Source organism: Arvicanthis niloticus, chromosome 19 (assembly GCF_011762505.2).
Source record: "Arvicanthis niloticus isolate mArvNil1 chromosome 19, mArvNil1.pat.X, whole genome shotgun sequence".
NCBI classification, from domain to species: domain Eukaryota; kingdom Metazoa; phylum Chordata; class Mammalia; order Rodentia; family Muridae; genus Arvicanthis; species Arvicanthis niloticus.
The window spans coordinates 6,246,591-6,268,708 of record NC_047676.1 but is presented as its reverse complement, the minus strand read 5'-3'; the positions used below and the strand labels follow the sequence as shown (position 1 = coordinate 6,268,708).

The 22,118-nt window shown below is 43.9% G+C and overlaps 1 pseudogene; it reads left to right on the top strand.

Moving 5' to 3' along the window:
- The first annotated feature begins 21,244 nt into the window (after window positions 1-21,244).
- LOC117724058 (small ribosomal subunit protein bS16m pseudogene) lies at window positions 21,245-21,809 on the top strand (annotated as a pseudogene).
- Window positions 21,810-22,118: the final 309 nt, after the last annotated feature.

Below are 22,118 nucleotides of genomic sequence, written 5' to 3'. Positions count from 1 at the left end.
TCCCTCTTTACTTTTATCATCCCGCTGAAACCCATGTTCTGAAAAGCTTCTAGGAGACAGCCTGACTAAATTGGGAAGTGAACAGTGATGGGAGTGAGGTAAAAACTAAATGGGTTCCTACGGACTCAGGGAAGACGCTTTCCTCCCTCATGTCCTCATTTCCGGTTAGCAAGTTGACCCTGGCTAAGCCCAAGGGGTGACAATTCAGGCTCCTGACCAAGCCCTCCTCTTCTGCCTCCTTCTTCCTCTCATGTGTCTCCTGACTGTGCTGCAATGGTGGCCTCTGGGCTTGTGAGTGAACATCTGCTTCTCAGGGGCATCTTACTGGGTGCTGATTCCCTCAGTGTACGACTGGATTTAGAGGTTCTATGGATGCTGTTATTCTCTGCCCAGCATCATTGAAACGATTCATCTCTGTATTCCACAGCCACTCCAGCTCCTCTGGTAATCACTTCACCTAACTCTGCTCCGCAGGAGTTCCCATTGTCAAGAAAAAAAGAGGACCACAAATGACAAGAATTGGGGCAGGCAGCAGTGAGAGGTAACTGTTGTACAGAGATGCCCAATCCTTAAACAGGAGTCTTGACCTTCCCGGCTTCCATCCTCTCACTCTCTCCACAGACATGCTCAGCTCCTATAAGCTTTCTGTTTTCTGTTCTTATGCAAATGCCATCAGCATCCCACTTCCCTCTCTAAGACTTCCCTTTGTCTGAGTTGCGCAGCTCCCGGGTCTGAACAGCTTCCCTTCTGCGCATGCTCAGTTCTTTCCTTTTGCTGGCGCTTGAGCAGCTGTTCCCATCTCCTGGATGGTAAGCCTCCATGACAAATGCACAGGAGAGCCTCAGGACTCCCTTCTGCATTCTCCTGCTGGGCTGTACAGAGAGAAGCCAGCTCTTTCTACCACAAGCCGACTCATTATGGCCTGCACGTCTGAGGAAGGTCAGCACAGGGTTACGGTGCCGAACTGTCCTGACAAGTCAATAAATGTGTTCCAAACTTGAAAGTACTTGCTTTTAGATGAATAAAACTTCTAGATAAATATCGCCTGTCCTGGAGGAGTGGTAGAGTGTAGGTGGGCTGGACCAAGTTTCATCACGTAGCTGGGTGCACCAACAGGATGTCGGCTTTTTGCACTACATCATGCACTAACTGTCACATGCTGCTGCCGTGCACAGGATCCTGACACAGCCACCCACGTCACCTGAGGATGCTGGTAGTCTCACTTATTCTATATTCTTCCATCCGGAAGGTCTGGGCCTCACAGAGGGAACAAAATCACCACCAGCTTTTTGATCACTCCTCATGACCATGCTGAACTCTTCATGTGGCCCATAGACCTGTTGTGGAGAAGGCTGTCCTGGAGCTTCAGACTCTCCCAGGTCTTGCATTTAGGACCGAGTGTGAAAGAGACAGATACTGTGCCAGCTCTTGCTTGTTCTTGGTGTCCTCCATTTTTCCACCACCCCCCCCCACTTCTCTACACTCTATGCCTTTATCTTGAGAAACATAAAGATGATATGAACATAGATGAAAACATATGAGAAGAAGGTGCATTCAAACTCTGTCCCAACCCATACAAGAGCTGTGAAGGTCGCCTTGTATCAATTCATTCAACATGAAATGTAGTCGCCACATTTCAGAAACCATTGCCAACACAGAAACACAGCAGGGCTGAGACAGCATACCTCATTCATGGTTTTCAAAAGGACTAAGGCAGGCAGATTACCAGCAGGCTAAGGGATTGTTTGTACTATGATTTTAAAGCAGATAACATGAACACTTTGGCTCAATATTTATTGAATTAAAAACAACTCCAACCAATCCACTGAATTACTAATGACACCGGTAGGAACCAACTGCATATTTTATCTCACATGGAATCCGGTGTATAAATATTTGGTATTACTTACGCCCATGGTGTCTCCACTGCACTGATAGTATTCACTTCCCTGTCAGTACCTTCAGCATCTTTGCTCAGTACCCTTGGAGACAACCTCCCACCCTCCACCCCCATTTTCCTCTAACGTTAATGCTATTGCAGTGAGAACCTAACTGAACAGGTTAGTGGAACATTCAGGCAGATCAGGGTGTTTACATGTTTCAAGAGTCAGAAGCATAGAAAACAGCCCAGAGGAAAGTGGGGAATCTTGAAGTGGTGGATGCTCAGGCGATTGGCAACAATTCATCTTTATTCTGTCAGAGCCTGACTCCCTGTCAGAATTCTTTAGAATTCAGAGCTCCTACCATTTAGGTAACAAAGCCCTCAGGGTCAATCAAAGTTCCAGGAGCTATTTGGCAAAGCCTTCTGTGAGAACTCTTTTCTCACACAAGTACCTATGTGCAGTAGGAACTGTGTTGGGTAACTAACCATAATTCTAGGCTGAAATAACCCCGAACGACACTGAGGATTCAATTATGAAAAGTTTCAATGTCAGTCGAAAGCCAGATTCCTATCGAAAACCTGGCAAACTTCAACTGTAACCAGAAATAAATAAAAGAGTCTAAGCTGTAATTGATGTCATTGACACTGGATTTCTCTCCGAGCAATTAAGTTATGTGGTGCAGCATAAAAGTACTAGTCTCTCATTGTCTTCCTGCCAGCCAAAATAAATGCAAAGAAGAGGAGTATGTGTAGAAATTAAAGCTACGGCAAGTGTTCCCAGAAGGTTTTAGAGGAATCTTGAACATCGCCGCAAAGCAGGGTCTCTGTGACAGAGGTCCTAGTGAAGATGACAGATTGGATGTGTGGACGTGTAAGTCACCACAGGAGGGCTGGAGTGGGAGCACCACACAGTGTCACCCAGATTGAGGGAACTGAGAGACTGGCAGTGGTCATTTTTTTTTTTTATTCTATGAATTACTATGGCTATTGTCTGAGCAGGGACTTTTATAATTACAATTGCAAAAAGGGGGAAGAAGAGGGGAAGAGAGAGGAGGTGAGAAGAAGATGGGGAGGAAGGGGAGAGATAATATTAGAAGGGTAGGAGGAAGAGAAAAAGAGAAGGAGGAGGAGGAGAAAGAGAAGGAAAAGGAGAAAGGAGGAGGAAGAGGATGACGAGGAAGAGAAGGGGAAGGAGGGGGAGGGGAAGGGGAAGAAGGGGAAGGAGGAGGGGAAGGAGGAAGGGAAGGAGGGGGGAAGAAGGAGGGGGAAAGGAGGGAGGCGGGGGGGAAGAAGGGAGGGGGGAAGGAGGGTGGGGGAAGGAGGGTGGGGGGAAAGGAGGGAGGTGGGGAAGGAGGAGGGAGGCAGGGAAAAGGAGGAGGGGGGATGGGGGGAAGGAAGTGTGAGGTGGGGGGAGGAGGAAGGCGGGGGGAAGAAGAAGAAGAAGAAGAAGAAGAAGAAGAAGAAGAAGAAGAAGAAGAAGAAGAAGAAGAAGAAGAAGAAGAAGAAGAAGAAGAAGAAGAAGAAGAAAGGAAAGAAACTGAAGAGAATTCTCCTGTCAGAGGCGACTGCCATGACCTGCCATGGTTCCCGGCCATGGTCTTGAATTGCACACTGAATTTCAACTCTGTGCTGTATAGATTTCTGTTTTAATCCATGTGAGTTTTGGCAGGGATGGACACTGCTACCTTCAAAAGTGCTTGTCATGTATCATGCCTCATTCTGGGATCTGGGAGCATGGAGAGACATGGAGCTCAGGCCTCAGCACACGGGGGACACTGAGAACAAAATTATTAAGACTGCAGGAATTCATTGATGAGATTAAGGCTGGCCAAACCGACGCTGGGATGAGCTTCTCTCTGAGACACATTAGGTTTTTCCTTCATTCTTCTAAAAGCAAGTTGTGTTGTCGGATTCCTGGGAGGAATGTGAAAGATAGAAATATATCACTTAGCAGATTATGCCAGAAACTGACTAGAAAAATCTTCTCAGGGAAAATATATTTCTCCTTTATATCACCCCAAATTACTTATTTGTCTTTAGGCTTATTTAGTTTCTAAACTGGAAACCATTTTTCTGTTTTCTAAGTCTGCTTCTACACATTAAGTTCCCAAGAGAAGTAGCTCAGGAACACTCGGCGAACAGCAGTTACAGGTTAACTTGCTTCTGTGACTTTCGCTCTGACCGCCCTACCCATCCATTGCAGAGGCTTGCGAGCCTTGTGCTATCGCCGCGTTATATAGATGACCTCATTCAACTCCCATAGCAGCCTTGGAATGGTGGCACCGTTATCTCCAGCTCATAGAGGAATAAATTCAGGTTACTGGGGGTGAATAGCTGGCCCCGTTTAAGCTGACCCTGAGTGCAAACTGAAGCCTGATCCATTCCTTCATCCTAGGGACTTAGGGAACACAAAATGACTGCTTTGAAAATTGGTGCTTTAAAGGAAGGGGGGGGGCATGGGACAGGGGTTTTCTAGGGAGGGGAAATGGGGAAAGGGGATGGCATCTTAAATGTAAATAAAAAATTATTTAATAAAAAAATAAATTAAAGAAAAAAAAAAGAAAATTGGTGCTTTAAGAGACCAGTGGGAAAAAAAATAAAAACACTCCAGCTCATATCGGCATTGTGAAAAGCCACCTTATAACCTTATATTATAAAACCTTTTTAAAATTTATTTATTTATTGATTTATTTATTTACTTTATGCTGGGGATGAGGGGAGAGAAGGCACAAATGAATACGAAGCAAAAGTTGTCCCATGCTGCCATCTAGTGGTATTCTTATGAAGTGCAACCTCGCTCCCAATTGCTTTGGACTTGAAGCAAGTCAGTTGGAAGGTGAGAGAAAGCTGGACGTATCTAATCCTCACTTATTGTTTTCGCCCTGTTTGTGATCTAGGCACCCAAGGGGATACACATGGTTTCTCAGGCAATGCTAAGCTAGACTCGGCTCATCACAGGAGGTCTCCCCTATCCCTCTGCACAGATCCATCTGTGTCAACGCCACTGAGCCACGCTGGCAGCCCCAGGGTCACCCGCTTTTGAGGTCCACCTCGCTAAGCTGTCACTGCCAATTACTTACTGTGACGGCCTCTTCTGTGACAGTTGCATCATGGGACTTTTACTGGTACCACAGGCAGTAGGCATAGACGAGCAGAGTAAGAGGCAGCCAAGGACGGAACTATGTGCACCATACTGAACTGTGCAGTATAGGGACAAAGAGTGCCAGCCCCTCCCATCCTCCTCCTCCCGACTTCAGTCTTTCCTATCCCCCCGCCCCTCCCCAACAATTCTGTCCTGGATACATAACAGGTAGTCATGAGGAGAGAGGCTCAGCTTGGTTTCTAGCATTCGGAGAGTAGTTTATAAGGGTTGGAGTATGGGTATTCCAGCCTAAGTGAGGCAAAGAGAATTTCTTCTGGGACACATGTGCCACCAGGGGACAGATTGCCTGCTGGCCATCAGCAACGTTGTTGGGGTCAAAGCAAAGTCTTTCTATATCTCTGGGACATCAGAGTGTGAAGATTTGTCCCCTGTACCTGGAACCAGGAGTATGTGCACTCTGGTTCACTGACCTCATCTCCGGTTGTTTGCAGAGCCACCATTTCTATATCATGGTGAGTCGCTCATCACTATTCACTAGATGCCCAAGGTACAACGTGAGGGCATGAGCTTGTTGAGGCTTGCTTGCTCTCCATGCATCCTGGGATGACTAGGAGGCCCAGGGGGAATCTGAGCATTCAGAGAAAGGAGATCCCTCTGTGTTTGCCTGCAATGTGTTAGAAGTTAAAGGTTCTTCACATATCCCCAAACCCCACGCTTTTCCCATTTCTGGTTCTGGATACCATATTCTGAAAACCCACCGCCCTGGGAGATTGGCTTCCCTCCTGACCTGGCACATGAACCAAGGCTATCTCCTCTTGACTTCAGTCAGCCACAATCAACAGACATGTATGTCAACACACAACACACATACATTCAACACACTGGAATTACAGAGAGCACAGTTTCTGACACAGGAGTCCAGGGCCTTCAGCGCTAATGGTTGGACAGTCAGGCGTCACCACTAGAACTGTCCACAAGTATTCGCTACTCTCTGGCACTGGCTTCATTTCTTATCCCTGGCTCATTCACTGCATGGTAAGACCATAAAGGGAGTTCATAAACCTGGGCATTTTCTGCTTTGTCGAGGAGGCTGTGGTGGTACAGCTCATGACTGCAGCAAAGCATCCTGCAGTCCTTTCAGCAGCAGCCGCTAGAACTGTGCTGTTCTTACTGAAGATGGAAGAGGTAGTGAAGACAAGCGAGGCTGGGCTCACCCAAGCTCTCCTGTCTCTCTATTTAGCTGCCAGGACTTCCCTGGGTCCTGATAAAAATATTCTCCACCACGCTGATGGCTCGTACGTCATGGCTGCATATGGAAGGTGTACGCTGGTCTCCGTCTGCAGACGTGTCTCATCAGTCAGACGAATGATTCCTGCAGGTGCCCGGGAAGCTGCAGCCAGATGACATCTTCACTCCATCTTTGTGTTTCACACAACTAAAAATAGCTAAGATGAAAGATCTCAATAGGAGCACATTTTTTTATACAGAGAACTGTGCCTTGTGCCTGTTCAGTTTTTTTTCCTTTAATTTTATGCACTGTGGCTCTTTGCTAGCAACAAGATTTTCTTATGAGATTGGCCAAGAGCTGGGATGCAGACTGATATGTTTTATAAGGTGGTGGCAGCGAGAAGGGGATGGACCCATGCTGAGGTACCCCCCCCCCACCCAAGGTATCAGACATAGGACAGGTCTCGTATAAAATGAAGTTTATTTGGGACATGGTAAGGGAGTCTGGGGAAGGGAGTAGAGGCAGAGAAAGAAAAGTGACAGAAGGGGAGAGAGAGAGAGAGAGAGAGAGAGAGAGAGAGAGAGAGAGAGAGAGAGAGAGAAAAGAGAAGAGAAGAGAAGAGATAGAAGGGAAGAGGCTGGAGGGAGACTAGGTAACTGTTGGTCGGAGTCTAGAGGAAATGTTAAAATGCTAACACTGGCCACCCAGTTGGCTGCCATGGCAGAAATTCTGTGCAAACCTTGATGGATTTCTCAACAAACAAGACAATGCATTTACGTCTCTTTCTAAGCACCTTAAAGCATTGTCTTTGAATACATTTCTGCTTGCACTTGTTAGCTCTAAAGTAAGACCCATTCCGTCTCTTGTACATCCAGATTTGTGTCAACATCTATGCCTCAAAGACCCCGCATCTGAGGGTGGTGGAGTTTCTGTATGCCCAACTCTTATCTCCACAGCCTACACAGCCTTTTGTACATCAGGCTGTGACAGAGCAACCGTATAGGCTCGTGTTCCTTCCAAGGGTTCCTTCCAGACCCAGGAGGGCCTCCCACATTCTAGCTCAGCCAGGAGAAAGCATGTTGCCCATGGCGTGTCTGCAGCATTGATAAACAATTTCACAGCACACGGAAGGCGAGAACTGAAAAGCCCCAATTCATCATGTATTTGAACCACAGAATGTAATCTCCGCAGGACAAACCCAGACACCAACTTCTCAGCACAAAGGAGATTTAGGACCCCAGAGAGGCAAGCTGGGGGGAGGGGTGTCTGCAAAGGCTTGGAGCAGCTGGGAAGAAAGCTAGGGAACAGGAGAGTCAAGGAAGCTAGAACAAGAGGAGTGGGTTTTAAGGGGAGAAGGGGAGTCTGTGGTGAGGTGAGTTGGTAAGTCCTGATTGCACATACTAGGCAAGTAATGAATTTTGTTTGCTAGACTTTGGCATTTTTGTCTTAGGGATGAGTCTGTGGCCAAATAAGGGGATGGACCTTGGGGGCTAGCTTTAGGGATGTAATGTTTTGTAGCAAGGATTCTAGAGGAAAAAGGGGCAAAATGAAAAAACCTGTCTGCAATGTTTGCCATGCTCTGCCGTTAGAGCCCCTTATAATTGAGACTAACCATCTACAGGTGTTGGGCTTTCCTGTTTATTTTTTTTTTTTTTCTTATTTTTTTTTTCCTTTCTTTTTTAACTCAGCTGCTTTTGAGAAGGGAGACCTTGACGGGAGCAGGAGGATACTGCCTTGCATTGAGACTCGGGATAAAACTGGAGCATCGTCCTGGGGACATCTACATTCGCATAGTGCACGCTTGTACCTGTGCTTCATTCATATCAACATCTGGGGCCCCACCATATCATATACAGTGTAGCCCGGACACACCTTGTTTCTGTTCACTTACGCTTTACAACGGTGGAAAAGTGAAGCTCCTTCAGAGGAAGTCATATTTCTGATGCTGACTTTTCCCTGGTCTAGCGCATATGACATAATCCTGCGACAAAGGGTGGGAACAGTTTACTACAGCTCCGAGCCAGCACTCAGTACCAGAGAACCCTCTAGTATTCAGTAGGGCAGCCAGGGGCTGATTGGGTAATAAAAGACTGGAGCCTGTGATTGGGCAGGAGAGAGAGGGAGGCGGTACTTGTGATTGAGTGAGGGGTCTCCGGAGAGACTACAGGAGAGGTAGCAAAGAAGATGGAGAAAGAAGGTCGTCTGTGAGGCCCGATGGACCATGAGCATGTGGCCAAGAGAAGCTCGCCCTGAGGACACAGAATAGAGCAAGCCAGGCGAGACTTAAAAGCAAGTATCACGCAGTCTCTGGCTGGGATGTAAGTTAGTAGCCGCCAGTCTAGGCTTACAGCTTGTTAATAAAAATACCAGGTTTCTGTGTTTCTTATTCAGGAGCTAGACAGGAAAGAGTGGGGCAGAAAACCCCCAATAAATATATTTTTACGCTGTGTATCTTATATGTCTGAATCTAATAAATCATCACCATCATAATTCATGGCTGTTTTTGTTAAAATGTCAAATACATTGCCTATATCGGTAAATATTCAACAGTCTCTGCAAAAGGTGGATTCCAGAACACTGTGAGTCAAAGCCCCTTTGTTTTCTGTTTCCTGTTCCATGATGTCACCATTTCCTCGGGTTCACACTCAGCTCTGGACATTTTCTTCTGATGTCTTCAGACACATCAAAAGAGAACATTGGATCCCATTACAGATGGTTGTGAGCCACCATGTGGTTGCTGGGATTTGAACTCAGAACCTCTGGAAGAGCAGTCAGTGCTGAGCCATCTCTCCAGCCCAAGTTCCGGGTGTTTCTAAGCAGTGTGAGATCCTGAGTTTAAGGAGAGGTACTTTTTAAAACTGGAAATAGCACTGGGTGTGGTGGTGTACACCCTTAATCCCAGGGCTTGGGAGGTAGATCTCTGTGAATTTGAGCCTAGACTGACCTAAAAATTGAGTTTCAGGACAGCCAGGTCTCTGTTAAGCTATCAAGCTCAACAACCCTGTCTTGAAAAACAACAAAACCAAAACCAGCAAAACAAAAACTGGAAATCGTGAAAGGGCTGTTCTGCTCCAGTTTCAGTATTCTAGCAGGGGAGCAGCACATGATAGCAATGGTGAACCCTTTAACTATCTTTGTATTCTAACACCATTTCATAATGAAGCCCCACTCCTGTCTGCAGGGGGCTCTCCCTTGTGCAATCCCCATGGTCTTCTCTTTGTCCCATGTTCTGACCTAACACATCTGGTACATTTGATTAATTGCCATCCTCTGCTTTTCAATGGCAGTTATATAACAAGACACATACGTATCAATAATGTTGGGGTCGGAAAATCCAATACGACCTAAGCAGTCCCAAGAGTCCAGCAAAGCAAGATCTTTATTTGAGTTGGGTAGCAAAACTGACCAGTCAGGGACAGCAGCAGACACTCGGGAGCTGACTGCATCTTCAAACATTCATCTTGGTAAATATTTAAGCAGATGACAAAAATATACTGTATTCAGACCTCTACTGCTTCCAGTCTGGGCCAGAGCACTGAGCAGATCTTGGGTAGCATCTCTGTCCCCAACCTCCAAGAACCCAGAGGAAGCAGGGATCCCAGGTGCTCGAACTCAGGCAGTATCTTAGGTAAGCAGACAGCAGGGCCCACCCTAAACAGGGAGTAACTGGGAACCAAAAGGACCCAGGAAGTCACTCCCGGCCTGGAACACTGGTTCCTTCCAGTCTGGGCCAGAACACTGAGCAAATCTTGGGTGGCAGCTCTGTCCCCAACCTCCAAGAACCCAGAGGAAGCAGGGATCCCAGGTGCTCGAACTCAGGCAGTATCTTAGGTAAGCAGACAGCAGGGCCCACCCTAAACAGGGAGTAACTGGGAACCAAAAGGACCCAGGAAGTCACTCCCGGCCCGGAACACTGGTTCCTTCCAGTCTGGGCCAGAGCACTGAGCAGATCTTGGGTGGCAGCTCTGTCCCCAACCTCCAAGAACCCAGAGGAAGCAGGGATCCCAGGCGCTCTAACTTGGACAGTGTCTTAGAAACTAGTTCCCAGATCTGAGGCCTGGATCAGACCTCTGCCAGGTCTGCTGTTGTGTGGACCCCGGATTCCACCTGAGACATACTGGAAGGTCCACTCAATCCAGAGCCACAGAGGAACAACTGAACTTAGAGTGTCAGACAACATATCCTGAGATATTCTAGAGGAGACACTGCACCCAGAATAGCAGACACCTAGCTGGACTATACTACCTTGGAGGCACCATATCCTGAGGCATCCTAGGGGTACCACTTAATCAGTACAGCTGGAAAAGATCACAGAGACATCTGGACCCTAGGAGATCAGACACAAGCAAGATAACTAGAAAGACAGGCTTCAGTCAGAGACAGCAAGTACAGGCAGCACTAGAGTTAACCAGATGGCAAAAGGCAATCGCAAGAACATAAGCAACAGAAACCAAAGTTACATGGCATCATCAGAACCCAGCTCCCCCATCAGAGCAAGCCCTGAACACCCCATCACACCAGAAAAGCAGGAATCAGAATTAAAATCACTTCTCATGATGATGATAGAAGGCTTTAAGAAAGACATAAATAACACTCTCAAAGAACTTAAGGAGAGCACTGGTAGACAGATAGAAACCCTTAAAGAGGAAACACAAAAATCCCTTAAGGAATTGCAAGAAAATGCAACCAAACGGGAAAAGGAATTAAACAGAACCATGCAGGATCTAAAAATGGAAGTAGAAACAATAAAGAAATCACAAAGGGACAATACCCTGGAGATAGAAAACCTAAAAAAAAGATCAGGAGTCATAGACACAAGTATCACCAACAGAATACAAGAGATGGAAGAGAGAATCTCATGTACAGAAGATACCATGGAAAACATTGACACAACTGTCAAAGAAAATGCAAAATACAAAAAGCTACTAACCCAAAATATACAAGAAATCCAAGACACAATGAGAAGGCCAAACCTAAGGATAATAGGTATAGATGAGGGGGAAGACTCCCAACTAAAAGGACCAGTAAATATCCTCAACAAAATTATAGAGGAAAACTTCCCTAACCTAAAGAAAGAGATGTCCATAAATATACAAGAAGCTTACAGAACTCCAAATAGTTTAGACCAGAAAAGAAATACTTCCCGCCATATAATAGTCAAAACATCAAATGTACAAAACAAAGAAAAAATACTAAAAGCAGTAAGGGAAAAAGGCAAAGTAACATATAAAGGCAGACCTATAAGAATTACAACAGACTTCTCACCAGAGACCATAAAAGCCAGAAGATCCTGGACCGATATCATACAGACCCTAAGAGAACACAAATGCCAGCCCAGACTACTATACCCAGCAAAACTGTCAATCATTATTGATGGAGAAACCAAAATATTCCATGACAAATCCAAATGTACACAGTATCTCAACACAAATTCAGCACTTCAAAGAATAATTGGTGGAAAATTCCAACACAAGGAGGGAAACTATAACCTAGAAAAAGCAAGAAAGTAATCTTCCAAAAACTCCAAAAGAAGATAGTTACACAAACATATCTCCACGGATGTTAGCCCAAAAGCTTGGATTAGTGAAGACTCAACCCACAGACCACATGAAGCTCATGAAGAAGGAAGACCAAGAGGGGATGCCTCAGTTCTACTTAGAACGAGAAACAAAAATGCTCAAGGGAGCAAATAGGGAAACAAAACATGGAACAGAAACTGAAGGAGGGGCCATCAGGAGACCATTGCACCTGGGTATTCACCCCATGTACAGTCACCTAATCTAAACACTGTTGTGGATGGCTGGAAGTGCATAATGTGAGGAACATGATATAGCTGTCTCCTTAGAGGTCAGCCAAAGACTAACACACTCAGAGGACAATGTTCACAATTAACCACTGATATGATCAGGGGTTTCCCAATGGAGAACTTAGTGAGAGGACTGAAGGAACAGAAAGGGTTATTGACCCCAGGTGGAAAGCAACAATACCAAACAACCAGAGCCCTCCAGGGTCTAAACCACCAGCCTGGGAACACATAGGGAGGGACCCAAGACTCCAGAGGTATATGTAGGGGAGGATGGTCTTGTCGGACATAGGTGGGAGAGGAGTTTCTTGGTCCCATAAAAAAAAAAAATGAACACACAGCGGGGTGGGGGGGGAATGATGTGAGGGTGGGGAGGGAATAGTGAGGGGGGGTAGGTACGGTCACTGCCTCATAGAAGCATGAGGAGGGGGATGGGATAGGAGGTTTCTGGGTGGTGGAAGGAAGTAGGCTAAGAGGATAAAATCTGAAATGTAAATACTACAACCAATTTTAACAAGCGGGGGAAAAAAAAGTCTTCAGAACCAACATCTTTAAAAAAAAATGTCAGCCCCCTGGGGGTGGGAAATTTTTTTTTCTTGATACTAAAACTTGTTCTGAGAATTGTATATTGCAGAATACACAGCCTTGGTGTATCTACTCATCAAGCATACTGAGCAGACCTGCCCAAACCTCTGATGTCCTGGAATTCCATCTGGATTCAGTGAAGACACAGCATCAGAGGCTTATCAACTTACTCTTCCCCCCAACCCCTCTTCTAAAATCTCAACGCCCTTAATCAGCTTGAAGAAGTTAAAGAAGAGTCAGCGCCCCTATTCCCTGAGCTTGGGGACTAATGTGGTTAATAATGGTCTGTCTTTCTAGGGACAAGTAGTGGTTTTGTTGGAACAGGGGGGATTAGCTAGGACTTATTGCATAGCCATAACCTATTGGTAGAAATCTGTATAATTATTATCAAGATGAAGTTATAATTTCTTAAATGGTACAAAATTTACTTTGATCTCAAATTTAAGGTTTTCATTGGTACGAGCCTCTTATTAATATAAAAATGAGATGAATATTGATACGCTCATGGGCATTGTGCCTGTATAACACATTTAGGAATACAATGCCTAGACCCAGCCCTTTTTTAACCTTTTTAACTGATTTGGGACAGTTAACCTATGAGTTAAGGGACTATAGCAAATTCATATTTTTGAGTTTATTGTTAGGGTGTTTCCCATAATTTATTTAGAAATAGCTGAGAGGAGTGAACAGACAACAGTCCAGGTTACCTTACATGGATAGTTGGTTTTCAAAACATCAGAAGTCCATAGAACTGATGCTACAAATATTTATATATTAATGTTCATATTGATTAGAGACCTGTCTGCTCCTGACAGCTTCCTGTCGTGGATTCTAAGAAGAAATTGAGCATCCTTGGAGTTACTCCAGTTGTGTGGTAACAGCCACTAGGCAAGAATTGCCTCTCTCCATCTACAGACAAATTACTGTCCTGAAGAGGACACACATGCAGAATAGTCGACTGATTATATCTGCCTAGACAGAGTAATCAGTCCTTAATAATCCTGCATCACCAAGGTCTGTCAGATGATTCTGGGCCAGAAGGCTGAAGATTTGATGCTCCAACGTTCGGTAGTATAGGGGCTTTTCAGGTGTTCAGAGGTCTCTATAAATTGGCTAAGTTTTAGAAGCTATGCTTTGTGCTTCTCACAATTATAGTTAACTCAGTCATTCTGGATTTCTGATGGGGTTGAAAACTTACAGCTATTTATCATAAGAGAAAAGATTTGAGTGGATGGTCGTCAGCTGACATTCATCCTAAAGCCAGGTTCAGAACTAAATGTTTTAGTTAGGATAAATGACAGAGGTGCTGGTTAGTCAACAAAAGGATGGACGGGGTATTAGGACTATCTTGTACCTCACTGGTACAAATTGGCATAATTATGCTCTAATTGTATTTTGAGAGAAAAGTTTCATTTTAACAGGAAGGGTGATGTGTAGGAGGAGCTAAGGTAGGAGGAGTACTGAGAGGAAGAAAAGGAGTAAGAAGAGGAGAAGGAGGAGAGGAGAATCTAGGTGATGAAAGAGAGAAAGAGGGGGGAGACAGGGAGGCAGATATTCATGTATCTCCACCAGTCAAAGATAGTTGTTATATCTAGGTTGGTCAGTGGGTTACACCTCTGATTGAACAATTCCAAACTTATAACGCTTATGATTAACAGTATTTAAAAAAAAATGTATAAATGCAAAAAGGAAAAGGGGGCATGGGATAGGGGCTTTCTAAGGGGGGGGGATGGGGAAAGGGGATGGCATCTGAAGTGTAAATAAAATATCTAATAAAAAAAAAAAAAAAACTTAAGGGGGGAACTGTGCCCTTCCCCCAGCCTTGAGAAGGCCTGAAGGATCTTGCAGACCAAACAATAGACCCAGGAGGTGTTACCCACCTTGGTGGCCTACAGTCTGTTACAGGAGCTGAGAAGAATAGAGTGTCTGCTGAACTTGCCTTGAGACTCCTCTGGGCTGTGATCCCCTCACCCATGCCAATCCCCTCACCCATGCAGGCTTAAGAGACTGGAGGGGTTCTGGTGGTAGGGGTGGGTCTTCCCCTTTATATTTGAAAGCAGAATATTAAACTTCGGGCTTTGATCAGAAAAAAAGAAAAAAAGAAAAAAAAAGAAAAAAGAAAAGACCTCTACTGATCCATCAGGGCTGCAGAACAAACTCAGGAGCTGAACTGTGACCCCGAGCCAGAATGTCATACAGATTTAAGCCTGAAATCCACAAACACATGTGACAAGTTATCCCACCCATCAGGTTTAGGGATAGGGGACTTCTTTAGGAACATGTCTTTGTGGTACAGTTGTCCTGATTCTATTGGTTGGATTATTCAACTGTGGTGGGGTGACTTGCCTAGCATTTATGCCTCAACTTACCAACCAGGATGTAAGTTATCCACGTACATGTCTCTTTCTGCCATGCGAGATGTCAGTTACCCAGGGAGGTCTCGGGAACTTAAACTTTATTTGACCGCTATTCCAAACGGAAGTTTTAGTCAAAATGGCTTCGGTTTGGTTGCTTCTTACAATAATGGGATCATAAAAGTGGAAACTTCCTTTTATTGTACATCATCAATGCCTATAGAAGAAAGACACTAGAGAAAAGGAAAATAAATGTTAAAGTTTTAAAAGTACTGGTTTCTTTTAAAATCACCGTCAGATTTTTAAAGGAAGGCACAATTTGTGCTACACCTTAATGAACTGCATTTCATTGTCTTTGATTGCGCTTTCCACATATTTATCAGAATTGGTTTTTGTCTGTCCATGTTCGGTGACCACTAAGCAACGCCTGTCACCTCTCTCTTCCACGTTTGACTGAAAACACTTTAGTAGCAAGTCTTTTCACACGATGTAAGAGATGTGTGAATGGTTAGAAAAAAAATGCTAACTCTGAAAAAGTTATTGGGAAAATGTAAAAATAAAATAAAGCTTTAACTTAAAGAAAGCACACCAGAATTAATCGTACAACATTATTGAATAGCTTAGTGAATTGATTAACATTATTCAACGAATAAATAAGTTGCCATGATTAGTTATTATCTAACTCACACTTTTTTCGAGGCAGATTTCCAAATTCTAATGATTCGTTTTGAATACTGAAATGGCCTAGGCACTGCAGAACATCTAGTCCGTCTCTGACCAACAGAAGATGTGGAGAGACTGTGTAAGACTGTAAACGGTACTGGAAGACCTTACAACAATACACACCAAATAGGAGAGCAGTACCATTTTTCAGGCAGCAAGCCACAATATGGCGAAGATTTCAAGCCTTACACAGCCCACCGATTCCAGGACATTCAGGTCTTAAGCTCCCACAGGAGTGTGTGGTGAACTTGTAAAGCTGGCTTTAAAACTTACAAGGAATAAAGAAGACATCAACCATATCCAGAAGGAAAATAGTACAAGATGAGTCGGCCATAACCTAGCACTGTTCCACATTAGTTTGTGAGTGAAATCTTGTAAGAAATATTCTTCATAAAAGATGAAGGACTCAGAGCCCAACAACCTGATACTGATGCTGGTACTGATGCTGATATGGATGCTGGTACAAATGTTGATACGGATGCTGGTACAAATGCTGATACAGATGCTGGTGGTTCCTGTTGCCACCATGGTCTTAGAGAAGAGGGTTGGACTTTGTGAATCACAATAAAAATGACAGGACTTTGTGAGTCACAATATGAATAACAACTGGTACCTCAGAGTTTCACTGGACCCTTGAAGAGTTTCTGACACTGTGCTGGATACATAGGCATCCAGCAACACTCCCATGTTCTTTGGAGAAAGCAAGATAAGGTAGGCAGCCCTTGGGGACCTCCAGATCAGAAACTAGCTTCCTCTTCTCTGCCTGCCTGAGGCATTGCTGAGAATAGTGTGTGTGTGTGGTACACCAGTGTAACAAATAAATTCTGGGAGAGATAGTGACCAGACACAGTAAGATGCATCGCTTAACACCCACACACACTAAAAGAAAAGATGAAAATGGTCCTGACTTAAGAAAACATCAGACCCAGGAGTCATGAAAATTTAATGGGTATCAAAAGCAGCATTTGGATTTCCAAGAAATGTCAACCGACTACATTTAAAAAGAAGGATGTTAACATTAAATAAAACATGGAGCAAAGAAGAGCTGATTTATGTCCATATAAGTAATATCACTTTCATTAGCTTTGGGTTGATGCCCCTTCTCAAATAGGGGAGACGTACCCAGTCAGCCACATACTACAAATACAGTTAAATTATCCCCCTTTCAATGTCGTTGGAAATAACTCACTTGGATGTCCACATCAGGCAAACTCCACCACCTGAGTGAGGCTGACTGTGACTCAGAAGATGGGGGAGGAAGCAGAACACAGCAGACCTCAGGGCTTGGTTCTCCATGGCTGTCGAGATGTGTGCCGGGAGTGTTCATCATGCAACCATGCTTAACTTATCAGCTCTGGTTTTGAAATTTGGTTAGAGATCCATGAACGCTCATTTCTATATCTGAACCTTTAAAATATTTATCAATAAATACAACATTATAGGGTTCCAAGCAATCCTACATGATACCTTGCCTGTGATTTATAGGAAAAAAAAAAATATATAATATGCATGAAACAAAACCTATGTATGAGACTGTAATTAAAAGAAGTGGTGGCTCATATATGTGGCTTGCTGAATGCCAGGGACTATCTTAAGTGATTTTTACAAATAAACTCATCTAGCATTGCATACTAACCATGAGGCTGCGTGATGATTTGTAAATTCTCTGTGCAGGGAGTGGCACTATTAGAAGGTGTGGCCCTGTTAGAGTAGGTGTGTCACTGTGGCTGTGGGCTTTAAGACCCTCATCCTAGCTGCCTAGAAGCCAGTATTCTGTTAGCAGCTTCCAGATGAAGATGTAGAACTCTCAGTACCTCCTGCACCATGCCTGCCTGGATGCTGCCAAGCTTCCTGCCTTGATGATAATGGACTGAACCTCTGAACCCGTAAGCCAGCCCCAATTAAATGTTGTCCTTTATAAGACTTGCCTTGGTCACGGTGTCTGTTCACAGCAGTAAAACGTTAAGACAGGCAGATACATTCACTATTCAACAGTCTGGAACACAATATGGTTAAGCATCTTTCCAAGGGTAGGATATGCTATGGATATGCTAAGCAGGTCTTGAAGATGCAGCTGGGCATATTAGCCATGCTTTCAACTGCTATGCTTGGAGAGCTCTCTGCTCTCCGAGGACCTGCAGTTTCTTTCACTTTCCTGCCTTCAAATCCTCTGTAATTCCATTTCCACCACAGTGCTTTTTAACTATATCCTGAAGCATACTTGCACGTGCCATTCACCAAAACCAAAAAAACAGGGAAGGAGGAAGCACACTCATATCTTGATAAGTGGGGATAAAGAAAACACTTAAATAGATGGGTGAAAGATAAAGCTATTGACGGGCAATAATATAATATAGGCGGGTAAGTAGATGATTGATTGATGATGATAAGTAGGCAAATAGATAACAGATAGATGACAGGCAGATAGAAGAATAACTAGCAGGTCACTCACGGCATACTACAAGTCTAAGAAGATAATTTAACCGTAAGAAGCACCATGGTTATGGAACTTAAGGCCTAATTTTATTAACGTGGATATTCTCATTATTTCAGTTTGTCCATTGAAGTGAGTGAGACAAGATTAAAAGGAAATGCAATCCTTTGGTGAGAGCAATTTTGGGAAATTTTATAACTCATTATACTCACTAAAACATTCCTGGAACGAAGGGCCAGGGTTTGACATTAGGGAAGATATTAAGCACCTTTTAGAAGCCCCAGGTGTCCATGGGTAAGGACAACACCGAGGTCAGGAAGTCCTCAGCTTAATGCATCTGGGAGACAAAGGTAAAAGGAATACCCCGAAGTTCAATCAAGGAATCCAGGTTTAAGTCTTATTTAAGATTCTTTATAAATTTATAGTCACAAGCAGGAGTATAAAAAAACCAACCTCCATTTGGTTGTAAGTTCCTTAATTAAAGGGTTGGTAAGTCACATATCTTAGGGTTTCCATTACTGGGAAGAGACACCATGACCATGATAAATCTTATAAAAGATAACATTTCTTTGGGGCTGGCTTACAGTTTCAGGGATTCAGTCCATTATCATGGCGGAAGCATGGCAGTGTGCAGGCAGACACGGTGCTGGAGAAAAAGCTAACGACACTACATTTTGGTCCACATACAGCAAAAGGAGACTGTGTGCCACATTGGACATAGATAACTTATGCATAGGAGACCTCAAAGCCCACACCTCTACAGTGACACACTTCCTCCAGCGAGGTCACACCTCCTAATAGTGCCACTTCCTATGAGCCTATGGGGACTAATTACATTCAAACTATCATGCCATGTTTATTTGTAACCTGCATGGCATCAAATATGAAAGTTTTTCTCTTCACTTAATTATCAATTCACCAGATGCCCAAACAATGCCCTATAATTCAATTACAGTTTGACACTGACCAGAAATAATGTGGAAACCATAGCCCCAGGGCTTGGATCAATAGACTGTCTCTATTTCAGAAACCATCCACAACTGGTACCTGTCACAGGCACTTCTGAACCACGTTAAAAAACCAGCGTTTCCCATAGTCTCTTCTCTTGCCTGGCAATCTGTCAGAACAGTTCACAGGAAGCAGGAAAGTGCTTAGCCACAGATGACTTCTTAGAGGGATATGGCTCAGGCACAGACTATTGGAAGAGCTGCGACCTACAGGAGGTATGGGATAGGAAGGGAAGGGCCAGCTCAGATGTTCCAAGCTTTCTCTTGCTAATTACTGTCCACCACCAAGGTGCGTCACCCACCCAGAAGCTCTTCAAACCCTGGATTTCATTACCTAGGCATGGTGCAAGACTGGTGTTTGATGACTAGAGTCTCCAGGCCCCTTTCCCTCTCTAGAGGTTGGGGATGGGCTCAAATTTCTGACCATGGAGTCATATCCCAGTGGTGTTTGTTTGTATGTTTGTTTGTTTTAGAGGCCAATTCTCATCTCAAAGCCGTGGAGGACCAAAAGTTTTAGATACTGACCCTACTACAGTCTTGACAAATTTATTTATTAAGAACAATAGTTTGTAGATTTTTAAAAAACAGTTGACAATTGTATAAATGACAGCATCAATAAGAATTAAACTTCCCAGTTTGAAAAATTTTAAATTTCTTTTTCTTGATGCATTCCTCTGGCCAAGATTCTTGCTCTAATAACTGAAGCTGGGATGGTAGATACTCTTGTTCCACATTCTAGAGACAGGTGGATCTTAAACCACACTAAGGCCATTCCCAATTTACTGAGAATTTTGGGTAAGAATAGATTCCAAGTCTTATTTTAAAGTGTTCTTCATCTGTTTGAAAAGTTCTGTAAAATATGACTCTTAATAGAGAAAACTTTATTAAAACAAAATTTTAACCCTTTGTGTGTTTTATGCAGCTGTTTTCTAGTTAAAACAGCATTGAGGCAGCTGTGGCAGACTCAAGGACTAGCAGGGTCTGGGTATTTCCTCAATCACCTAAGGACCATTTCCCCTCCTTGTAAATACGCATTACACTGGTTTGTGTATGTGTGCATGTGTGTGTGCTGTGGGTGGGCACACATGTGTTAAGTCAGCCTTACGTTCTAAGAAAAAGTTTCACTTAGTCCTACAACTCTTCTTACATAGTGCCTTTACCTCTTCAGGTTTTTAATAGTTTAGGGTTACAGTACAGAGCATCTCCATAGGTGTATACATTGTACAAGATCTAAATCAAGCTATGGAACTTCCTCAACTATAAATCTCAGTACCATGGTTATGCGGTCTTCTTTATTCAGTGTATCTGAGAATGATCTGTTTCATGGAATGGTTTGCCAAGGCTAACTTTAAATTCCACAGATCTCTTGGAGTTACAGGTGGTTGGCTGTAAGTGGTCTGACATGGGTCTTCTGAGGAGCAATGCTTTCATGGAGGTCCTGAGCCTTCTCTCTAGTCCCTACTCTTCTTTCTGTTCTCTCCCTTCTTCCCTTCCTTCTTTCCTTCCCTCCTTCTTTCCTTCCTTCTTCTTTCCCAAATATGGCACTAAAGCCATGTGTTCCAGAGTTTTGTTAAATTTTTAATTAGAAATTCACCTTTTAAGATAGATACAGGTATCCAAGTGCTATAATTTGTATTCTGTAAAGTCCCACAAAAGCCTGTATGGTAAAAGCTGTAGGTAGGTGGCAGGCCCTTTAATCTGGTGAGCTTCATGGGAGGTTTTCAAACTGCTGAGGAATGTCCTCTAAGGTGACCTGGGACTTGGATCTTTCTCCTTCTCGTCATATGCTGATTCACCACATGCTTCCAATGACAGGTCCAAGCTATGACAGGCTGATTGATGCCTTTCAGGCTAATATTCACAGGTGCTAGTTACAGGAACAGAAAGCTAATTACTTCCTATTTTTGACTAATGTTTTGGTGTGTTTTTTCAGGGAATGTTTCTAATTCATCTAAAATTTCATGTTATGAGAACATTGTTTTTTTTTCTAATGATTTTTATGCATGTGTGGGATATGTACCGACATCTTTCATGCTTCTAGTCATGAACATTAGCTTTAACTATTGTGAAACTTTAATAATTGCACACAGAGGAGGACGGCCAACGAGTCGCTTGCCGAAGCACCATGGTCAACCTCACAACCTTTTTCTGCAAAGCCTACCACGGGGGCCACCTAACCATACACCTTGCTTTAGGTGGCTGCACCAAACGGCCTTTTTACTGCATTGTGGCTGCTCACAACAAGTGTCCCAGGAATGGCCGATTTGAGGAGCAGTTGGGCTCCTATGATCCACTACCCAACAGTGATGGAGAAAAACTAGTTGCCCTCAACCTGGCCCGGATCCAGCATTGGATTGGCTGTAGGGCTCACCTCTCTAAGCCTATGGAGAAACTCCTAGGTCTTTCTGGCTTTTTCCCCTGCATCCGATGATGATCACCAATGCTGAGAGACTCTGGAGGAAGAGAGTACAAGAGGTCCTCTTAGTGTCTCAGAAAGCAGAGCCCAAAGAGGCAGAAGCAAGCTGACTTGAGTGGACACAGCTGTGGCCGCAAGGTCAGGGACTATAAAACTTGTGCATGGAGTTTTGTGTTGGGTTTGAGGATCAATAAGTGTAGTTTTTTAAGTAAAAAAAAAAAAAAAAGTAATTGCACACATATTAAGAAGTCATGTTCTTTCCCACTGATTCTTAAATTATAGGGAAAATATCTCTGGTAGGATTTCTCCCTTTGAGTCACCTTTTTTTTGTTTTGTTTTGTTTTTTGCTTTTTGAGACAGGGTTTCTCTGTGTAGCCCTGGCTGTCCTGGAACTCACTCTGTAGACCAGGCTGGCCCCGCACTCAGAAATCCGCCTGCCTCTGCCTCCCAAGTGCTGTGATTAAAGGCGTGCGCCACCACCGTCTGGCCTTGAGCCACCTTTTACCCCACCTAAATCTGATTTCTTTTGGTTTGCCTGATGTAGCATTTTTAGTTTCAAACTATGTATGTACACTGCATTCAA